Here is a 19,047-nt window from a genome sequence, read left to right on the forward strand (position 1 = left end):
TAAACCCACACATAAAAATACTATTTAACCTTAGCCTTACTTCGGGATATGTACCTGAACACTGGTGTACAGCAACAGTGGTCCCACTCTACAAGGGGGGTGCCTCTACAGACCCTGGAAACTACCGCCCCATAAGCTTAACTAGCCTGGTCTGCAAAGCTATGGAAAGAATCATTATAGAACTCATAAACAGAGACATAGGGGACCTACAGACACTTGACCCCACCCAGTTCGGCTTTGTAAAGGGCAGATCCTGCCTTTTAAACCTGGTTGACTTTTTCAAAACAGTCACTAGAGCCATTGATGAGGGCAAAGCAGTCCATACAGCATACCTGGACTTGGCTAAGGCCTTCGACACAATACCCCACTCAGGCATCATAGATAAGCTAAACAGCTTAAAAGTAAACCCTTATGTCACTAGATGGGTTGCAAACTGGCTAAAGGACAGAACCCATAAAGTTAAAATCTCTGGAGCAATGTCAGACTCAAAGCCAGTCACAAGTGGCGTCCCACAGGGATGTGTCCTGGGACCCCTCTTGTTCGGCATTTATTTCTCAGATGTTAAAGCAAACATGGGAGGGCTGTGGCTGACAATGTTTGCAGATGACTGCAAACTAGGCGCCATAGTTGATACACCAGCAAACACACACAACCTACAAAAAGGCCTCACTGAAACGGACAACTGGTGCCGTAGTCACGGCCTTAAACTAAATGCCAAAAAATGTATAGTCATCCCTTTTGGAAAAAACAAAGCACCCACAAATTATCACATAGACAGCAACCCACTGAGTACGGAAAAAGTAATCAGAGACCTAGGGACCCAAGTAGACAGCGACCTCTCATTTGACACCCACGTTGCCAAAGTGGTTAGAAAAACATTCTACCTTGCACACCTCATCATGAAGGGATTCACATCCAGATCCAAGGATGTCATTGTACCCCTTTATTCCTCCCTCATCAGACCCATGATTGAGTACAATGCCCCATTTGGTGTGTACCTCACCCGGCATTTGGAACAGCTGGAGAGACCACAAAAGTACCTCACCAAAAGGATCAAGGGTCTCCAACATATGTCTTATTCTGCCAGACTAAAGAAACTTCAGCTCTATTCAGTAGCATACCGCCTGCTCAGAGGTGATCTCTGCCTGACGTACAAGGCCATGTCCAATCAGGATCTGATGGACATGCTCCACCTCAAAAACTCCAAATCCATCAGGACCACGAGAGCTAAAGACTTAAACCTTGGCACAAGTATGAATAGGACATGCTGGAGGGATAGATTCATAACCCAGAGGCTTCCCATGCTTTGGAACAGGATCCCAGTTCATATTAGGCAGAGCCCCTCACTGACTCTCTTCAAGAGAAATCTTGATGAGTGGATGGGAGATTGTACGTTACCCCAGGGTCACATCTGTGTCACTGCTAGACAGGGGCACAGTAAACTAATTCTATTATATAAGGGGACCTTCATTGTGTCAATTACTAGACGGAGGCACAGTATTCTAGATTTATTCTGTACATTTTTGTACCATTTCATGGTGTGGCAAAAGCCACATCACTATGGCTAGGCTTACAAATGCCCCAGGGCAGATAGCCTAGTGCTATACTATGAAACTATGAAACTATGAAATATGTCCACACATACAATCCACTAAGGCCAGCCACAACAAGTTGAATCTGTGAATCCTGAGGCAATGTTACACCTGCCCCAAGTACACAGACAACCCCCAACTCCCCCCAAGAAATACAAATATATGTGAGAGATGCAACCATCTATCCAAATTGGAGGCTGAGCTCCCTCAACTCAGTACTACCAAAACTAGTCAGGAGGAGAAGGTAACCACACACACCACAAACACAGTCCCACATAGACCTATCACAACTGCAAACCAAAGACATAAACACAGAAAATCATTCCCAGAGGCACAAATTACAAACACAGCACACCAACAGAGGCCTCTAAAGCAGACACCCAATCAAACAACTTCCAAACATAGCACATGCAACACATAGTACACAAAGCTGGTGTGCCAAACAGTCACAGGCCAGAAGAAGAAACAACATGCCTGATACAGTTGTAATAGGTGACTCCATAGCGAGACACACTGCTGTCCCACACACCAGACTGAACAAGGGAAAAGGTACAGTAAGCTGCCTGTAGGCTGCCACAATACGCCACATAACACAAGTATGCAGGTCACCCCAAAGCAAGTAGAAATATGATGCAGTCATAGTCCATGCTGGTGTGAATGACCTGAGATGTACCTTCCTAGACTACATGAAAAGAGACATAGATGAGCTCTCTGATTATGTAGTCCAGGCCGGTATGACACTCACCGTTTGCAGCATCCTACCCTTACCAAGAATAATGCCACAGTACAAACATGGAATGATCAGTTATAGCAAGTGGCACACTTACTGGTGTCATTCCAAGGGGATCCAATGTCTGCCTGCTTGGGATGTCATGCTTGACAAGCCACGCAGCTGTTTCTGGGATGGCTTGCACCTGTTACCCCTAGGCGTCTGGATATTGGATAAGGCTTTTGCCACCTCCATAGAGCCTTTCGTAGGCAAGGCTGAAAAGACTAACCCACCACCCTAGAAAACATAAGTGGAAAGAAACATAAGGGTAATGCTGACCAATGCCAGATGTGTAAACCCCAATATGCATGCTCCTGAGGCCATCCCCAGTATGGAGAACATTGATGTCTGTGCAGTGACAGAAACCTGCTGCAAGCCTCCTGACAGCACACCAGCACAACCAGGTTATACCACATATCATGTGTCATGGCCCCAAAACCTGGAACAAAACATAAAAGGAGGGTGAGTATCCATATTCAGCACAGACACCCATACGTCCAGGTAACTGACAATGCACAAGGCATTGGAGTCCACCCATGTGCAACTAACTGTAGGCAAGACTGCTGTACAGTCTGTAGCATGCTACAGACCACACTCTCACACACAGGAACCCCACCCAGCCGTCTTGAAGACACTGGACAGTATGAATGTCCCACCAAATACCAAACAAGGTACCACAAATTACCACATAGGTGGTAAACCATTATGTATGGAAGGAGTAATCAGGGACCTAGGTACACAAGTGGACAGTAACCTGTTATGTGACACTCAAATTGCCAATGTGGCTAGGAAGACTGTCTACATTGGACACCATATCATGAAAGGATTCACATCTACGTCAACAGAGGTCATTGTGCCCCTATACTGTTCTCTTATCACACCCATAATCTAGTACAATGCCTCATATGGGATGTACCTTACCTGACACCTGTAGCAGTTAGAAAGACCTCAAAGGTACCTCACCAAGAGGATAAAGGGTCTCAAATATATGTCATATGCTGCCTGGCTGTAGACACTCCAGCTGAATGCAGTCACATACTACCTACACAGAGGCATTGCATGCCTATTGTACAAGGCCATGCCCAACACAGGAGTAATGGACATGCTCCACCCCAGAAAACTCAAAACCATCGGAGCTGTGAGAGTGAGAGATGTCAACCTCAACAAATAATGAAATAGGATGTGCTGGAGGGACAGATACATAATTCAGAGGCTCCCCACACCCTGGACCAGAATCCCGCTCCATGTTAGGCAGAGCCCCTCACTGACACTCTTCAACAGGAATCTTGCCAAGTGGATGGATGATTGTAGAGTTACACTGGGGGTCTTCACTGTGTCATGTCCAGACAGGGGCACAGCAAAACAAATCATAAATGGCCATAATATTCACATAGCAAGGGGTGGCGAAAGCCACACACACTCTAGCTAGGCTAACAAATGCCCTAGGGTGGATAGCCTTGTATGAACCTATGAACCTATGAAGATACAAATTGTACAGGACACTAAGGATAATCCCAAGGCTTTCACAACTGATGGTAGGAACCGTGTTGGGAATTCACAGATATGCTCTGAATCACACAAATATCACAAACAACATACCAAACACACACACATATTGCCAACATACATCCTGATAGGTGCAGTGCAAACCCCCCCCCCAGAATGCAAAATATCTATCCCAGCAGACTGCTGGCCCCCTGACATTGCAGATGCTGAGGTAACAGCCAGCATCTACAAAGCAAAACACACAGCAGCAATGGTATGAGATGGTGTCCTGAGCTGAGTCCAACATGGACTCCAAGACAAATGGAATGCCAAATCACACTACTGCTCAATGTCAGCCTTACCACAGGATATGTACCCAAAGAGCAGTGTACAACAACAGTGGTCCTTCTCAACAAAGGTGTTGCCTGAATGGATACTGAAAACTAACACCCCAGAATCCTGAGAAGCTCGGTCTGCAAAGCTATGGAAAGGATCAGCATGTACCGCAGACATAAAGATATTGGGGACCTACTGACACCGGACCCTACCCAGTGTGGCTTTCTTAAGTGCAGATCCTGCCCCTAAACATGTTTGACTCAATTGAAACAGTCATTAAGGTCATTGATGAGGGCAATGTGGTCCACACAGCGTAGCTGGACCTTGCAAAGGCTTCTATACAATACCCTACGTGTTCATTATAGATAAGCTCACCAGCTTAAATATAAACCCCTATGTCAGTAGAGGGGTTGCAAACCAGACCAAGGACAGAACAGACATGGTCAGACATGCTGCAGCCATGTCAGACTACAAACCAGATATAACTGGCATCCCACAAGGCTTGGTCCTGGGATCTCCCTCGTCTGGTATATATCTCCCATAGGTACAGGCCAACATGGAAGGACTGTGTCTGAACATGTTTGCAGAGGACTACAAACTGCTCACCATATATGATCCACCAGCTGACACAAGCATCCCACAAAAGGGCCACATAGAAACAGACAGCTGGTGCCATAGCCATGTCAGCAAGTTAATTGCAGAAAAGTGTATAGTCAACCCCCGTGGATATACAGTAAGTGCCCACCAATTACCACATAGGTGTTAACCCATTTCGTACTTAACATGTAATGAGAGACCTGGGGACACAAGGTGATAGATATCTTGCATTGGACAAACATGTGCTGTAGTGTTTACAGAAACATACCATATACCCACCTAATCATGAAGGTTGTCAGATCTAGATAAGGGGAGGTCACTGTGGCTCTGCAGTCATCCTTCATCAGCGTTACAATTGACTACAATAGCCCCTGTGGGATGTACCTCAGCAGACACTTCCATCAACAGTAAAGTCCCCAACAGTACCTCACCAGGAGTATCAAAGAGCTTGCACAGATGCTATGTGTTGCCTGATTAAACAAACTGCAGCTACACTAAATGCCATACTGTCCACCCAGAGGCAAGCTGTGCCTGATGTATAAAGCCATGTCCAAGCTGGTATCAATAAACATGCTGCACCTTGTACAATCTGAATGGCAGTGAGCTATGCACATGAGAGACCTGAACCCCAGCACTGACTTGCATAGGACAAGCTGTACCGCATGATCTATAACACAGAAGCCACCCCCACCCATGAGTAAACTCCCAGTACAGGCTACCCATAGAGTCACTTATCGATTTTCCTCAAGAGGAATCTTGATGAGTGGATGGGAGATGGTAGCTTTATCCTGGGTATCACTGTCATGTCACAGGTAGACAGAGGCACAGTATACTAACCATGACATACGTCATGGCAAACTCCACTTACAATGTGTGTCGAAGAACAAACACAATCTCCGACTAGCATTAGAAATGGACTAGGGCACATCGCTAGTGTTTGCAAATGTACACCTATGTTGTGGAATACACTACCAATGTTGGACAAGCCTGGTTTAAGTAGTTCATATCTGAACATAATGCAACATGGTCAGATGTGCACAACTGGCCCCTAACCAGGCTGTTGTGCTCACTATGGAAATGTAAAGCAGTGATAGGACTAAAGCCCAGGATACTGTCCACCACAGTCAAAGTACTGAACCAGTACACTATACAGTACTACAGTGTTAGGTCAGTGTGAAAGGATGTTGACAACTGTATGCAAAGTATCCCATGCAAACCCTGCAGGCACAGTATAATCCTGTTGTGTTCACACACAAAGCAGTTGTACAGTAACTACACAACATGACACACAACACACAACCATAAACGGGAGATATTTGTTGAAGTTCACACTCATCCACAAATGTGGTGGGCTGCAGAGTTCAACATATGAAATGCTCACACTGGGCATGCTCACACACTTTGATAAATGAGACATATGTCAGACAACATGCCATGGGAAGGCTGAACTGGGCATGCTCACACACTTAGGCCAAATCTCAGTTTAGCAGTTGGCCACACATATCTGGTATTTTTACGTGTTATTCCAGGAACCAACCACATTACAGCAATCTGCCCAGTGCACACAGTTAAATGACTACAGAGACATACATGATATAGTGGATCCCTCCCATATGCAAACATCTTCCACAGATACACAAGTTGTTAATACAAACAGGGAATGCTATGGCAATAAAGTCGTGCGAACAGTCTATCAGCAACAAATAATGTGCATTTGACAATTAAACATATGGGTGTAGAGGTCAACACTAGGCTGTTTGCCCTAGGGAATAACAGCTTAGCCAGAGTGTGCTTGGTGTCTGCCTCCCCACAGGATGCACATTCCCCTTTCTAAACACCAATGATGTCAGCACCCTATAAGTACAGCAGGAGAAGAAAAGCCTCCCAGTAATGCGAATAGCATGCTCCGCTAATGTGTCCATCTCAAGTGTCATAACATAGTTAGGTAGGGGTTTGAATCCTGCAAATGCTCAGTGTGAGTGGGGTTGGTGTGTGTGCAAGTCTGTGGGAGAAAAATGTCTCTTTTGGCAACTGGGAAAACACACTACAGGATGCACATTCCCCTTCCTAAACACTGATGATGTCAGCACCCTATAAGTATAGCAGGAGAAGGGAAACCTCCCAGTAATGAGAATAAAACGCTCCGCTAATGCATCTGTCGCAAGTGTCATAACATAGTTAGGTAGGGTTTTGAATCCTGCAAATGGCAAGTGTGTGTGTTTGGCTGAGGGGGGTTTGTGTGTGTGAAGGAAATGTCCCTTTTGGCAACTAGGAGAACAGACTACAGGATGCACATTCCCCTTTCTAAACACTGATGATGTCAGCACCCTATAAGTACAGCAAGAGAAGAAAAGCCTCCCAGTAATGTGAATAGCGCGCTCTGCTAATGTGCCCGTCTCGAGTGTCATAACATAATTAGGTAGGGGTTTGAATCCTGCAAGTGTGTGTGCTTGGCTGAAGGGAGTATTGTGTGTGCAATTGTGTGTGAGAAGAATGTCCCTTTTGGCAACTAGGAGAACAGACTACAGGATGCACATTCCCCTTTCTAAACACTGATGATGTCAGCACCCTATAAGTACAGCAAGAAAAGGGAACTCTCCCTGTAATGCGAATAGCACGCTCCGCTAATGCATCCATCTTAAGCGTCATAACATAGTTAAGTAGGGGTTTGAATCCTGCAAGTGTGTGTGTTTGGCTTAGCGGGGTTAGTGTGTGTGAGGGAAATGTCCCTTTTGGCAACTAGGAGAACAGACTACAGGATGCACATTCCCCTTTCTAAACACTGATGATGTCAGCACCCTATAAGTATAGCAAGAGAAAGAAAACCTCCCAGTAATGTAAATAGCGTGCTCTGCTAATGCATCCTTCTCGAGTGTCATAACATTGTTAGGTAGGGGTTTGTAATCCTGCAAATGGTAAGTTTGTGTGTTAGGCTGAGGGGGGTTTGTGTGTGTGTGAGGGAAATGTCCCTTTTGGCAACTAGGGGAACAGACTACAGGATGCACATTCCCCTTTCTAAACACTGATGATGTCAGCACCCTATAAGTACAGCAGGAGAAGAGAAACCTCCCAATAATGCGAATAGCGTGCTCCGCTAATTCATCCATTTCGAGTGTCATAACATAGTTAAGTAGGGGTTTGAATCCTGCAAGTGTGTGTGTTTGGCTGAGCAGGGTTAGTTTGTGTGAGAGAAATGTCCCTTTTGGCAACTAGGGGAACAGACTACAGGATGCACATTCCCCTTTCTAAACACTGATGATGTCAGCACCCTATAAGTACAGCAAGAGAAGGGAAACCTCCTAGTAATGCGAATAGCGCACTCCGCTAATGCGTCTGTCTCGAGTGTCATAAGATAGTTAAGTAGGGGCTTGAATTCTGAAAATGGCAAGTGTGTGTGTTTGGCTGAAGGGGGTAGTGTGTGTGTGTGAGGGAAATGTCCCTTTTGGCAACTAGGAGAACAGACTACAGGATGCACATTCCCCTTTCTAAACACTGATGATGTCAACACCCTACAAGTACAGCAGGAGAAGGTATGTGGCATGGACAATGACTGAGTCATATGTGTCCATGCCTCTGACTGACCTATATGCTTGTGTTATGTGGTGGACCATAGTGCCCCACAGGCATATCACTGTGACCTTCACCTTGTCCAGCCTCGTTAGCGTGACCATACTGTACCAGACAATAAAAGTAGCTAACACAACTGTGGCAGATGTGTTGTCTAGCCGTACAGGCTGTGACTGGCACACAGGATTTGTGTGCTATGTGTTATGTGTGATGTGTTCAGACATAACGTATGCCTGTGTGCCAATTGCAGAGGTGTGTGCCGCTCAGGCAGGATGCTATTCTAAGGCTCCACGAATGGCCCAGTGTGTTCACATGCTTGTATTGCTGTCAATGTAGGTCTACATCAGACTGGTATTGTAGTCACTGTAGTATTGCATGCCACCTGACAGGTTATGCCAGTACTGGGTTTAGAGTGCTTAGCCCCCAGTTTGGCTATGTGGTTCCATCTCATACATGTGTTGTACGAACATGTGTAGGGGAGAGGGTTGATTGTGTACATGTGGCAGCTGTGACATTGCCACATGACCCACATATTCCACAACTGTAGCATAGAGGTGACTGACAACTGACCTTTGAACATGCTACCATAGTATTGTGATTGCCATGGTGATTAACAGCACATACGGCCAATGGGGTACAAGGTACATAGGTTCATAGGTTCATAGCGTCATACTAGGCAAGCTGCCCTAGGGCATTTAAGAACCTAGCCAGAATGTGTTTGGCTGTCGCCATCCATTTTAAATATATCTTGCCATGCCCTTTTCCGAGGTTAGTATACTGTGCCTCTGTCTAACAGTGACACAGAAGTGATACCTGGGGTAAACCTACAATGTCCCATCCACTCATCAAGATTCCTCTTGAAGAGAGTCAATGAGGGACTCTGCCTAACCTGGACTGGGATTTTATTCCAGAGTGAAGTGAGCCTCTGGGTTATGAATCTGTCCCTCCAGCATGTCCTATTTATTTCAGTGCTGAGGCTCAGGTCTCTCAAGCGTGTATCCCGATGGGATTTGGATATTCTCAGGTGCAGCATGCCCATTAATTCTGGGTTCGACATGGTAATATACATTAGGCACAGATTGCCTCTGAACAGGCGGTATGCCACTGAGTAGAGCTGGGGTTTATTTAACCGGTCAGCATATGGCATCTGTTTGAGCCCTTTGATCCACTTGGTGAGGTACTTGTGGGGTCTTTCCAGTTGCTGCAGGTGTCTGGTAAGGTACATCCCAACAGGGGGATTGTACTCAATTATGGGCCTGATGAGGGATGAGTAAAGAGGCACGATGTCCTCCTCTGATGTAGATGTGAATCCCTTCATGATGGGGTGGGCTATATACAATGTCTTTCTAACCACTTTGGCCACGTGGTTGTCAAATGAGAGATTGCTATCAACTTGGGTCCCAAGGCCCCTAATTACTTCTTCTGTACATAATGGAGTACCACCTATGTGGTACTTTGTGGGCACTTTGTTTTTGCCCAAGGGGATGACTATACACACTTTTGCATTCAGCTGGAGGCCATGGCTCTGGCACAAGTTGTCTGTTTCTATGATGCCCCTTTGGAAGATGCTTGTGTCGGCTGGAGAGTCGATTATGGCAGCCAGTTTGCAGTCATCTGCATATTTGGTCAGCCACAGTCCTTTCGTGTTGGCCTGTACCTCCGATAAATATATACCAAACAAGAGAGGTCCCAGGACTGAGCCTTGTGGGACACAACTCGTAACTGGTTTGGAGTCTGGCATGGCTCCAGCAATTCTAACCTTGTGGGTTCTGTCCTTGAGCCAGTGTGCAATCCATCTAGTGACATAGGGGCTTATATTTAAGCTGGTGAGCTTCTCTAGAATGCCCGAGTGGGGTATTGTTTTGAAGTCTTTTGCGAGGTCCAGGTAGGCTGTGTGAACCACCTTCCCCTCGTCAATGGCCTTGGTGACTGTTTCAAAGAAATCAACCAGGTTTGAAAGGGAGGATCTGCCCTTAACAAAGCCAAACTGGGTATAAACCAGTGTCTGTAGGTCTGCAATATCTATATTTACGTGGTCCATGATGATCCTTTCCATAGCTCTGCAGACCAAGCTAATGTGGCTTATGCGGTGATAGTGTCCAGGATCCGTTGAGGCACCACCTTTCTGTAGAGGGACCACTGTTGCTGTACGCCACACTTTGGACACATATCCTGTAGTAAGGCTGGGATTGAACAGTAGGTTTATGTTTGGTAGTAGCACGTCTTGGTGGTCATGTAGGACACAGCCCGGGACACTGTCTCGTCCCATTGATGCAGTGTGTATTGCTTTGGAGAGGCTGGCTCTTACCTGAGCATCTGAGATGTCAGGGGGGCAGCACTCTGCTGGGATACATATTTGCCCTTTCAGTGTGGAGGGTGGTGAGAAGTTTGCACTGAACCTGTCAGCTAGAATGTTGGCAATCTCTGTGGGTTTGGTGTTTCTATTGACATTTTGGACTACCTCTGAGCATATCTGGGAATTACCACCCATGTTCCTAACATAACTAAAGAAAGCCTTGTGATTATCCTTAGTGTCCTGTGCAATTTCTCTTGAAGCTGGCCTTAGACAATCTTATGAGTGCCTGTAGTTATTTGCTAATACTGATCAGTGATGCCTTCCCTATTTGTGAATTTGCTGTATCATTTAGTAGCTTCCTCCTTCTATTGTGTAGTTTGTTTATGGCTGGGGTCCACCAGACAGGACGTCTGCCTTTGGAGGATTGGGTCTTGGTTTTATTCGGGATCACATGATCCATGCATTCCTGAAGGTGTCCATAGAATGCCTTTATAGTGGAATCTGCGGTCTGGTTTGTAGTTTCCACAGGCCCGGGCTTTGAAGGTTTCCACCTCAGTTTTGAGGAGTGTGAGTTTGCTTTAGAGAAGTTGTTCACTGTGGTGTTCTGGGCAGGGGGTGGGGTCAGGATGTGAATATCCAGTGAGATTAGTTTATGGTCTGATCTTACCAGTGAGGAATACACTTCTGGTCTGGAGCATAGAGTCCCCATGTTGGTGATGATCAGGTCCAGTATGTTTCCCCTTCTTGTGGGAGTGGTAACAAGTTGTTCCATAGCATTTGAGCTAATATATTCTAGGAATCTTTGGCCTAGGGTGTTGGAGCTAGAGTCATGCTCCCAGTCCATGTTTGGGTAGTTGACGTCGCCCAATATAATGGTGTTTGGAGAGACCTTCATATTTCCACTGTTCAAAGGACGGCCGAGTGCAGTTTTTGGGTTTGGGAGGGTGGTCTGTTGCAGGCTATAACCTGGAAGGCAGTTTCACCCATTGTTAGTTGCACAGGGATAGTCTCTGATGCTTGGTGCTTTGCCCTCAACCTGGAGGTGTGGGTATCTTTGATGAATATCAATACTCTCCCTCCATTTGTGGTTCGTTCCAAAGTTTGGGGCTGAAAAGCATGGTATGAGGTTAAGCCTGGTAGTGCTGGTGTGCTCTCAGTAGCCCTGAACCAGGCATCTGTTACTGCACAGATATCAATGTTCTCCATGCCAAGGAGAGTTTCGGGTGCATGCATCTTGAGGTTTAGACTTCTGGCGTTGGGAAGCATTACTCTTAGTTTCTTATCCCTTGTGATACCTATGAAGGTGGGTTTGTCATTTGAGCCTTGCCTAACATAGGCACTATGGGGGTAGCAAGACCCTTTGCCAATATCTGAAAGCCCAGGGGTGACAGGTGCAGGCCGTCCCTAGCGAAGCAGGTGGTTCAACAGAAGATGAATATGTGAAGGTGTAGTGCCTGTGATTAGTTAGCAGTAGCATATATGACTGCTCACGTGGACACATGCCAGGTAAGTCATATGCACTGTGTCACAGGCAACGTACATGTGAACAGGACAAACAGTGACATTCTGTCAAGTGAGACATGGACATACATATAGTAAGCTATGCAGATGGCATTAGGAGTCCACAGAAGCTCTATAACTATGCATTGCAGGTGGGATCAGTATTCCAGGGTAATTGCAAGCAAACATGCATGCAAACAAAGCTACAGTAAACAGGTCTGCATGTAGTCCATTGTACAACAAACAAGCTGTACCACTTCCAGTAGGTAACACTGCAAATATACAGGCACTATGCACATGTACATGGAAATACATGGTTCAGATGGCTAGGGTCCAGTCTCAGTGCACACAAGTGTACAGACCATGTACTGTCAGGATGTACAATAACTGGATGGAAACCCATGTGCTCATACCTGCAGTAATACACATGTCAAATAACAGACACTGAGCCTTCACTCAGTGGTTCCATGCTTAGTAGGATGTATGCTACCTGGCCTTCCACCACAGTATCCCTGACATATATGGGGACTCTCCCTCCTGTGACAGTTAGTTTTGTGTGTTGGGGCTGTCTAGCATGGTATGAGATGTGAGCTTGCAGTGCTAGGGTGCTCCTCTGTGTCCTGTACCAGTCGTGTAGTACTGCACACATATCAACATCCTCAAACATCCGCATTGCAGAGTCCAGTGTGGGCAACATGCCACTTGCAGTTTACATGTCCATCATTGCATATTACTACATTCATTACCTTATCCCCTGTGCTACCTATGTATGTAGCCTTCTGGTGACATCATTACCACCAGTATGCCAACATGTGCAGATGATACACTATGGTACTTACCATGGGTGTAGACAACAATACATGACAATCACACCCTTACTGCATCAGGCATGCTGTGATATACCCACAATTAATTCAGCACACAGTACTGTTAACAACATGATACTATTACTACACGTCTATGTGGTCACCCTGTGCATCAGCAACATGTTAACCTGTACCTGCACAGTTGTTACAGATTGCAGGAGGTGACACAGTTTCATCATATGCACAGGGTGTGAACTTGGTATGCCTGAGTCAGCCACTGATACCACCGACTGACATGTATGTGTATGTGTGTTGGTGAGGGACAGCAGTAGAAGGTGGGGCAATGTTGATGCAGTGTGTGCATGTATGTGGTAGCCCTAGGTGTTGTCAATTCGCATGTGTGTATGGATGCACACAGTTCCACCTCATGGCTTCCATATACTGGTGTTTGTGGACAGCCACAGACTGTACCTGCCAGGTCATACAGATCAGTGTGTCTGGCCACGGACACGGTACCTGTGCCTTGCAGGGTTGCTACGGACCATATCCAGTACCAACCCAGACTGGGTACTGTCATCAGAAGCAGGTGTTCATTGACTGGACACAGATCCCTGTCGGGCCTGGCCAGAGCCACGTGCATGTGGTCTCCTGGGGTGGTCTGATGACAGCACAGACCCAGCATTGCTGGGGCTGCTGCTGGCACTACTGGGGCGGCCGCAGCCCTGTTGTCGCCCGCGATGACTGCCATCTGCTGCTGTTGCTGGCATACGCCCACGTCGACGCCTCAACCGTCCACCATCGCCCTGGCTCATGGACATGTAGTTGTGGAACCGGTCTAATATGTCCCCACAACGTCTGTCTATGACATCGGTGAAATCACAGATGGCAGCCGCAATGTAAACCATACTGTCAGTCATGGCTGTGCGACATGCTGTCAGCTCCCTCAGACCCTGTCTGGTGTACCGTTCCATAAGTGACTGTGCCTGCATGACAGCCCGAAACATAGCTGAGGTTGTAAGACCTCTGTGGGCACGTCTGACAGGGGCAGTATGCCCACGGATGCTCGCACGAGAACCCCTGGACATCTGTCTGTGTGGTACCATCTCTGGGCCATGCCCATGGCTGCTGTGTGGGGAGGCATGTGCCACAGATACAACATTACCCTGGTCAATGCCCACTGTATGCTGTCCATCACCTAGGGACATTGGTGACAAAGGATGTATTAGCAGGATACCTGTGCGCATTGATGGGGTCAACAGCTGTGTACTGTCAATCGGCTGACCAATGGCGGACCCTGGCATACCTTCCTGTGCCATTACACAGATGTCATCATTATCAGTACCCATGGCACCTGATTCAGGTTCCCTGCTACATGACACCAGAGCAGCACCAGAACCTGTGGGAGGAAACAGGAAACACAGTTTACAATGTCTACACATTACCAGTGATGCACACATGCACACGTGCACACATGTGCACATGCACACATGCGCACATGCGCACATGCACACATGCACAGGTGCACAGATACACACATGCACACATGCACACATGCGCACATGCACAGGTGCACACATGCACACATGCACACATGCACAGGTGCACACATGTGCACATGCGCACATGCACACATGCACACATGCACAGGTGCACACATGCGCACATACATAGGTGCGCACATGCACACATGCACACATGCACAGGTGCACACATGCACAGATGCACACATGCACAGGTGCACACATGCGCACATGCACACATGCACACATGCACAGGCTGCACACATGCACACAGTTTCACACAATTGTACAGTACTCAGTATGCATGATATCAACACACAGACACAGACACACCTACATGCATACAAAGAGCACTACTAAGTGAGCCTAATATTACTATTACTATCAAGACTATTACAGGTATTGTTAATATACACTCACCAGCATGGATAGGCTGCATTGCTGTTACACCGAAGGGACCTGCAGATGTGAAGAAACTAATGTCAGTGGGCACAACTGTGCCATTGTTACTGAGTATGATACAGGTCAGTAGTACAACAGTCGCCTTTCACAGGTCAGCTGCTAATATTGATGATATCACACTTGCACATTAAATACTATGGTGACAGCTACAAACCAAGGACACACCTCACACATGCATTAACTACCAGTGTACCCAACAGTCAACTATACATATGGCATATTACTTGCACATTCACTGTCTTGCTGCTGCGTGGCTCCAGCCTCCATCATAATGCATGTCTACTGCTGTTGTTGTTGCTGGCGGACTGGAGCCACTACACTCATGAGTAGTCCCTCCAGTCTGGTGAGTGGGGGATGTGTAGCCACCCCACCACCTGTGGCGACCTGTTGCCTGTGGATATCTGGCGCATGCTGATGGACATTTCTGATTAAATCACTGCAGTGATGTCGTACCTGCTCATATGTCCTATTATGCGTGCCTATGTCATTTACCTGACGGACCAGGTCTTGCCACAGTGCAGCCCTCTCCTGCTGATTCTGGCTGGTGCGGGAAAAGAGTATTGCATAATCCCGCACCAGGCTCTGGTGTATCTCCTCATCCTCAGCTGTGAAGTAAGTTGGATTCCGCGGGTGAGCCATGTACCTGAAAAAGAAAATAACCTGATATCAGCAATATATGTCAGCAGAATTTGGCACACATACTACACATGCTACTCGACTGTTATGATACAACATATCTCACATATATAGCATCTGTCTGTCTATTGGTGGATACACATGTAAATGGCCAGGTATCAGTGCTCAGCCAGCAACTGTGCAACAGTACCTGGCACACTCCATACGACATATTACCAAACCCCAGCAGTCAGAACACTGATTCAGGTCCAGAGCACCTCCTCACTCTGGGGGTTTGTATCTAGGTACTGTATGGCCTACATCATCAACTACTGTGAGCTGACCACACACTAATTGCCCTGGATATACATATCCCACCTCCACCACCAGCACAAACGACTATAGTGAATAACATTGCAGATGCAAACTTTACACTTTGTAACAGTGACATGGTATCCTTTCAGCCCACTGGGCCAGTGGCAGATACAACCCACAATGCTGAGCCCTACACAAATGCTTTCTACAGACATCCCTGAGAATGCATGGATCATGCAATCCCATATATGACCAAGACACTCTCCACAAAGGGACAGCATCCTGTCTGGTGGACCCCAGCCATAGACAGATTGTATTACAGAAGATGGAAGCTACTGCAAGACAAAGCATAATTCCATAAAGGGAGGGCATGTCTGAGCAGCACTAGTAAGGATCTATTTTCCATCATACAAACATCCATGGGCAACTTTGAGAGGGAAATCAAGAGGGACACTACAGATAACCAGAAGGCCTTCTTCAGTTATGTTAGCAACCTGGTCAGAATCCATCCTCTATGCCCATAGTTAGTACACAACAACAAATATTTCACTGACACCACAGATATTGACAACATTGTGGCAGACAGGGTCAGTGCAGGTGTCACCCCGCCCTCTCCCCCAAAATAAGGCATAGTTATCCCAGCTGACTGTAACCACCCTGTCATCACAGATGTCCAGGTGAGAGCCGCCCTCATGAAAGCAGACTACACAACATGACTGGGACCTGATAGTATCCCCAGTTGCATGCTACATAAACTCTGACAGGAGCTAAACACACATATAGAAGTGCTATGTAACACTAGCCTGACTACAGGATATGTAACTGTACACTGGCACACAGCAGCAGTGGTTCCACTCCATGAAGGAGGCACCTCAACATACCAATACAATACAACACAATACATTACATTAGAATACAATACTATACAATATGCTATTGCCTCTGGGACTACAGCAGCATACTGTTCTGCTACCCTGACCATTGTGACACATGTGGTGTGATGGTACCTGCTGCTGTCACACAGTTACACAGGGTGACTCATATGGCATATTACCTATCTGACTAACATTCAGCAGGGGTATGTGTGACATGTACTCATGGGGAGTCTTGCTTCTTAACACTGTGTGGTTTATTGCAGGGTATGTCTTATCTGTGGGTAGGAACTTTTACCTCCACATGTGCTCTCTATTGCAGTGGCATGGACGACACACAGCAGTCATTTAGGTTGTGGATGGGACATCTGTCATGGGTGTGACTTACGTATGTAAATCCGGGAGTGGTAACCTCTATGTGGGTAGTATATGTGTACTCTGTGGTGTTGTCAGTCACTGTGCATTGGTAATGTGTTTGAGTGCATTGTCACAGTGTTGTACATGTCACTGTGTCCTTCTCCATATCTGTAGCTGTAAGGGGAGGTCCATACCATGGCATCCATTATGTGGTGTAGAGGGGTGCACCGACCTACATGTCCATAGCTGACACACCATGTCTGCTGACACATACCATGTGCAGGTATTCCAGGAATAGTGTGCCACTGTGAATATCATTGGGGCCACCATTGTACACATTTATGACCCTGTTCACCCCTGACACATGCAGTGGTGGGCAGCCAATCACATATCTGGTGGTTACTGGTGTAGGTGATTTGAAATGGGGTATGGTACTCCGGTTTTGACACTGGCGTTCACTCCATGCCTTTGTCACCAGGCACCTGTTGCAATACATCTGTACACATGTGCCTCACTCAGAATTTATATACATATCTCTCTCTCTCTCTCTCTCTCTATATATATATATATATATATATATATATATATATATATATATATAGATATATATACATATTTATATATATATATATATATATATATATATATATATATATATATATGTATATATATATATATATATATATATATATATATATATGTCTGTATACATATACACCTATACATATTGATGCACATATACTGCTATAGATGTGGAGGGGCACAGAGGGGTGAGAGGGACAGAAGGGGTGGGACAGGGTGTGTTGAGGTCGTCATATACAGTCATACCTCTAGATAGTCAGATCAGTCTGTCTATGTATATGTATCTACATATATCTATATCTGTATGTGTGCATTACATATATATGTTTGTACATATTCTATCTATCTACATCTGTCTATGTATTCCTACATCTCTCTCTATGTATGTATACATATATGCATATTATATATATATATATATATATATATATATATATATATATATATATATATACATACATACATACATATGTTGACATACATACGTATCCATATGATAGACAGGTATATCAACAAGTTTGTCTACCATACTGTATACACACACTAACATACTGCTAAACATACATAACTGTGAAACCTACTTTGTACATTGCACTACAACCTACAGTCAACATACATTGATATGTGCACATAGATGCTCTCACATACAAATGTATGTACAGCCTTTACTGATAGTTGCTGTATGTCTCCTGCCCTTTACAAATCTTCATATACATATGGATACAGACCAATGACAAATATGGAGGGTTCACAGTATGTAGACCTTTATAGTATTACTTTACATTACCTGTGTTTGTCACAGCTGCTTGTGTTGCCATCTGGTTTTCTGTCCAGCTGCTCCACTTCCCAGTTGTCAGCTTTCAGGTGGCTGTTGCTGAACAGTTTTGTTTGTGTCTACTTAATTTCAATTTTCTCTGTCTCTGTCTCTCTCTCTCTCTGTCTATCTGTCTGTCTGTCTCTCACATTCTCCTCAGGGTGCAATGAAAGTATTGTATGTGTGGACTGGGAGTACAGCATACTTTTGTAAGTATCGGCATATGCCCATGTGATGGCCTCTGCACCAGTTGTTAGCCAGCATTTGCTAATTGCATGAAGCCAGTTGTGTACTGATTGCAGTTCTCACTGTGATTTCAGAACAGTGCTATAAAAAGGTATGTGAGATAGACATAGCCCTTTCAGATTTTAAGAGCAGGGACCATGCTGGTATGCTGTGGACAATGTTCTGTGAGTGTAAAGGTTAGTATCTCTCTCATATTTCCAGCTGTGTTGTAGATTAACATTCCTCCATTCATTTCTCCAGTTTCCTGTACTAACTGTGTATGTACACTGACACCTACAACTACTACTACTGTTAATGTGTGTGTGTGTGTGTGTGT

Source organism: Protopterus annectens, chromosome 9.part0 (genome assembly GCF_019279795.1).
Source record: "Protopterus annectens isolate FY-2018-M chromosome 9.part0, PAN1.0, whole genome shotgun sequence".
Taxonomy (NCBI): Eukaryota; Metazoa; Chordata; order Ceratodontiformes; family Protopteridae; genus Protopterus; species Protopterus annectens.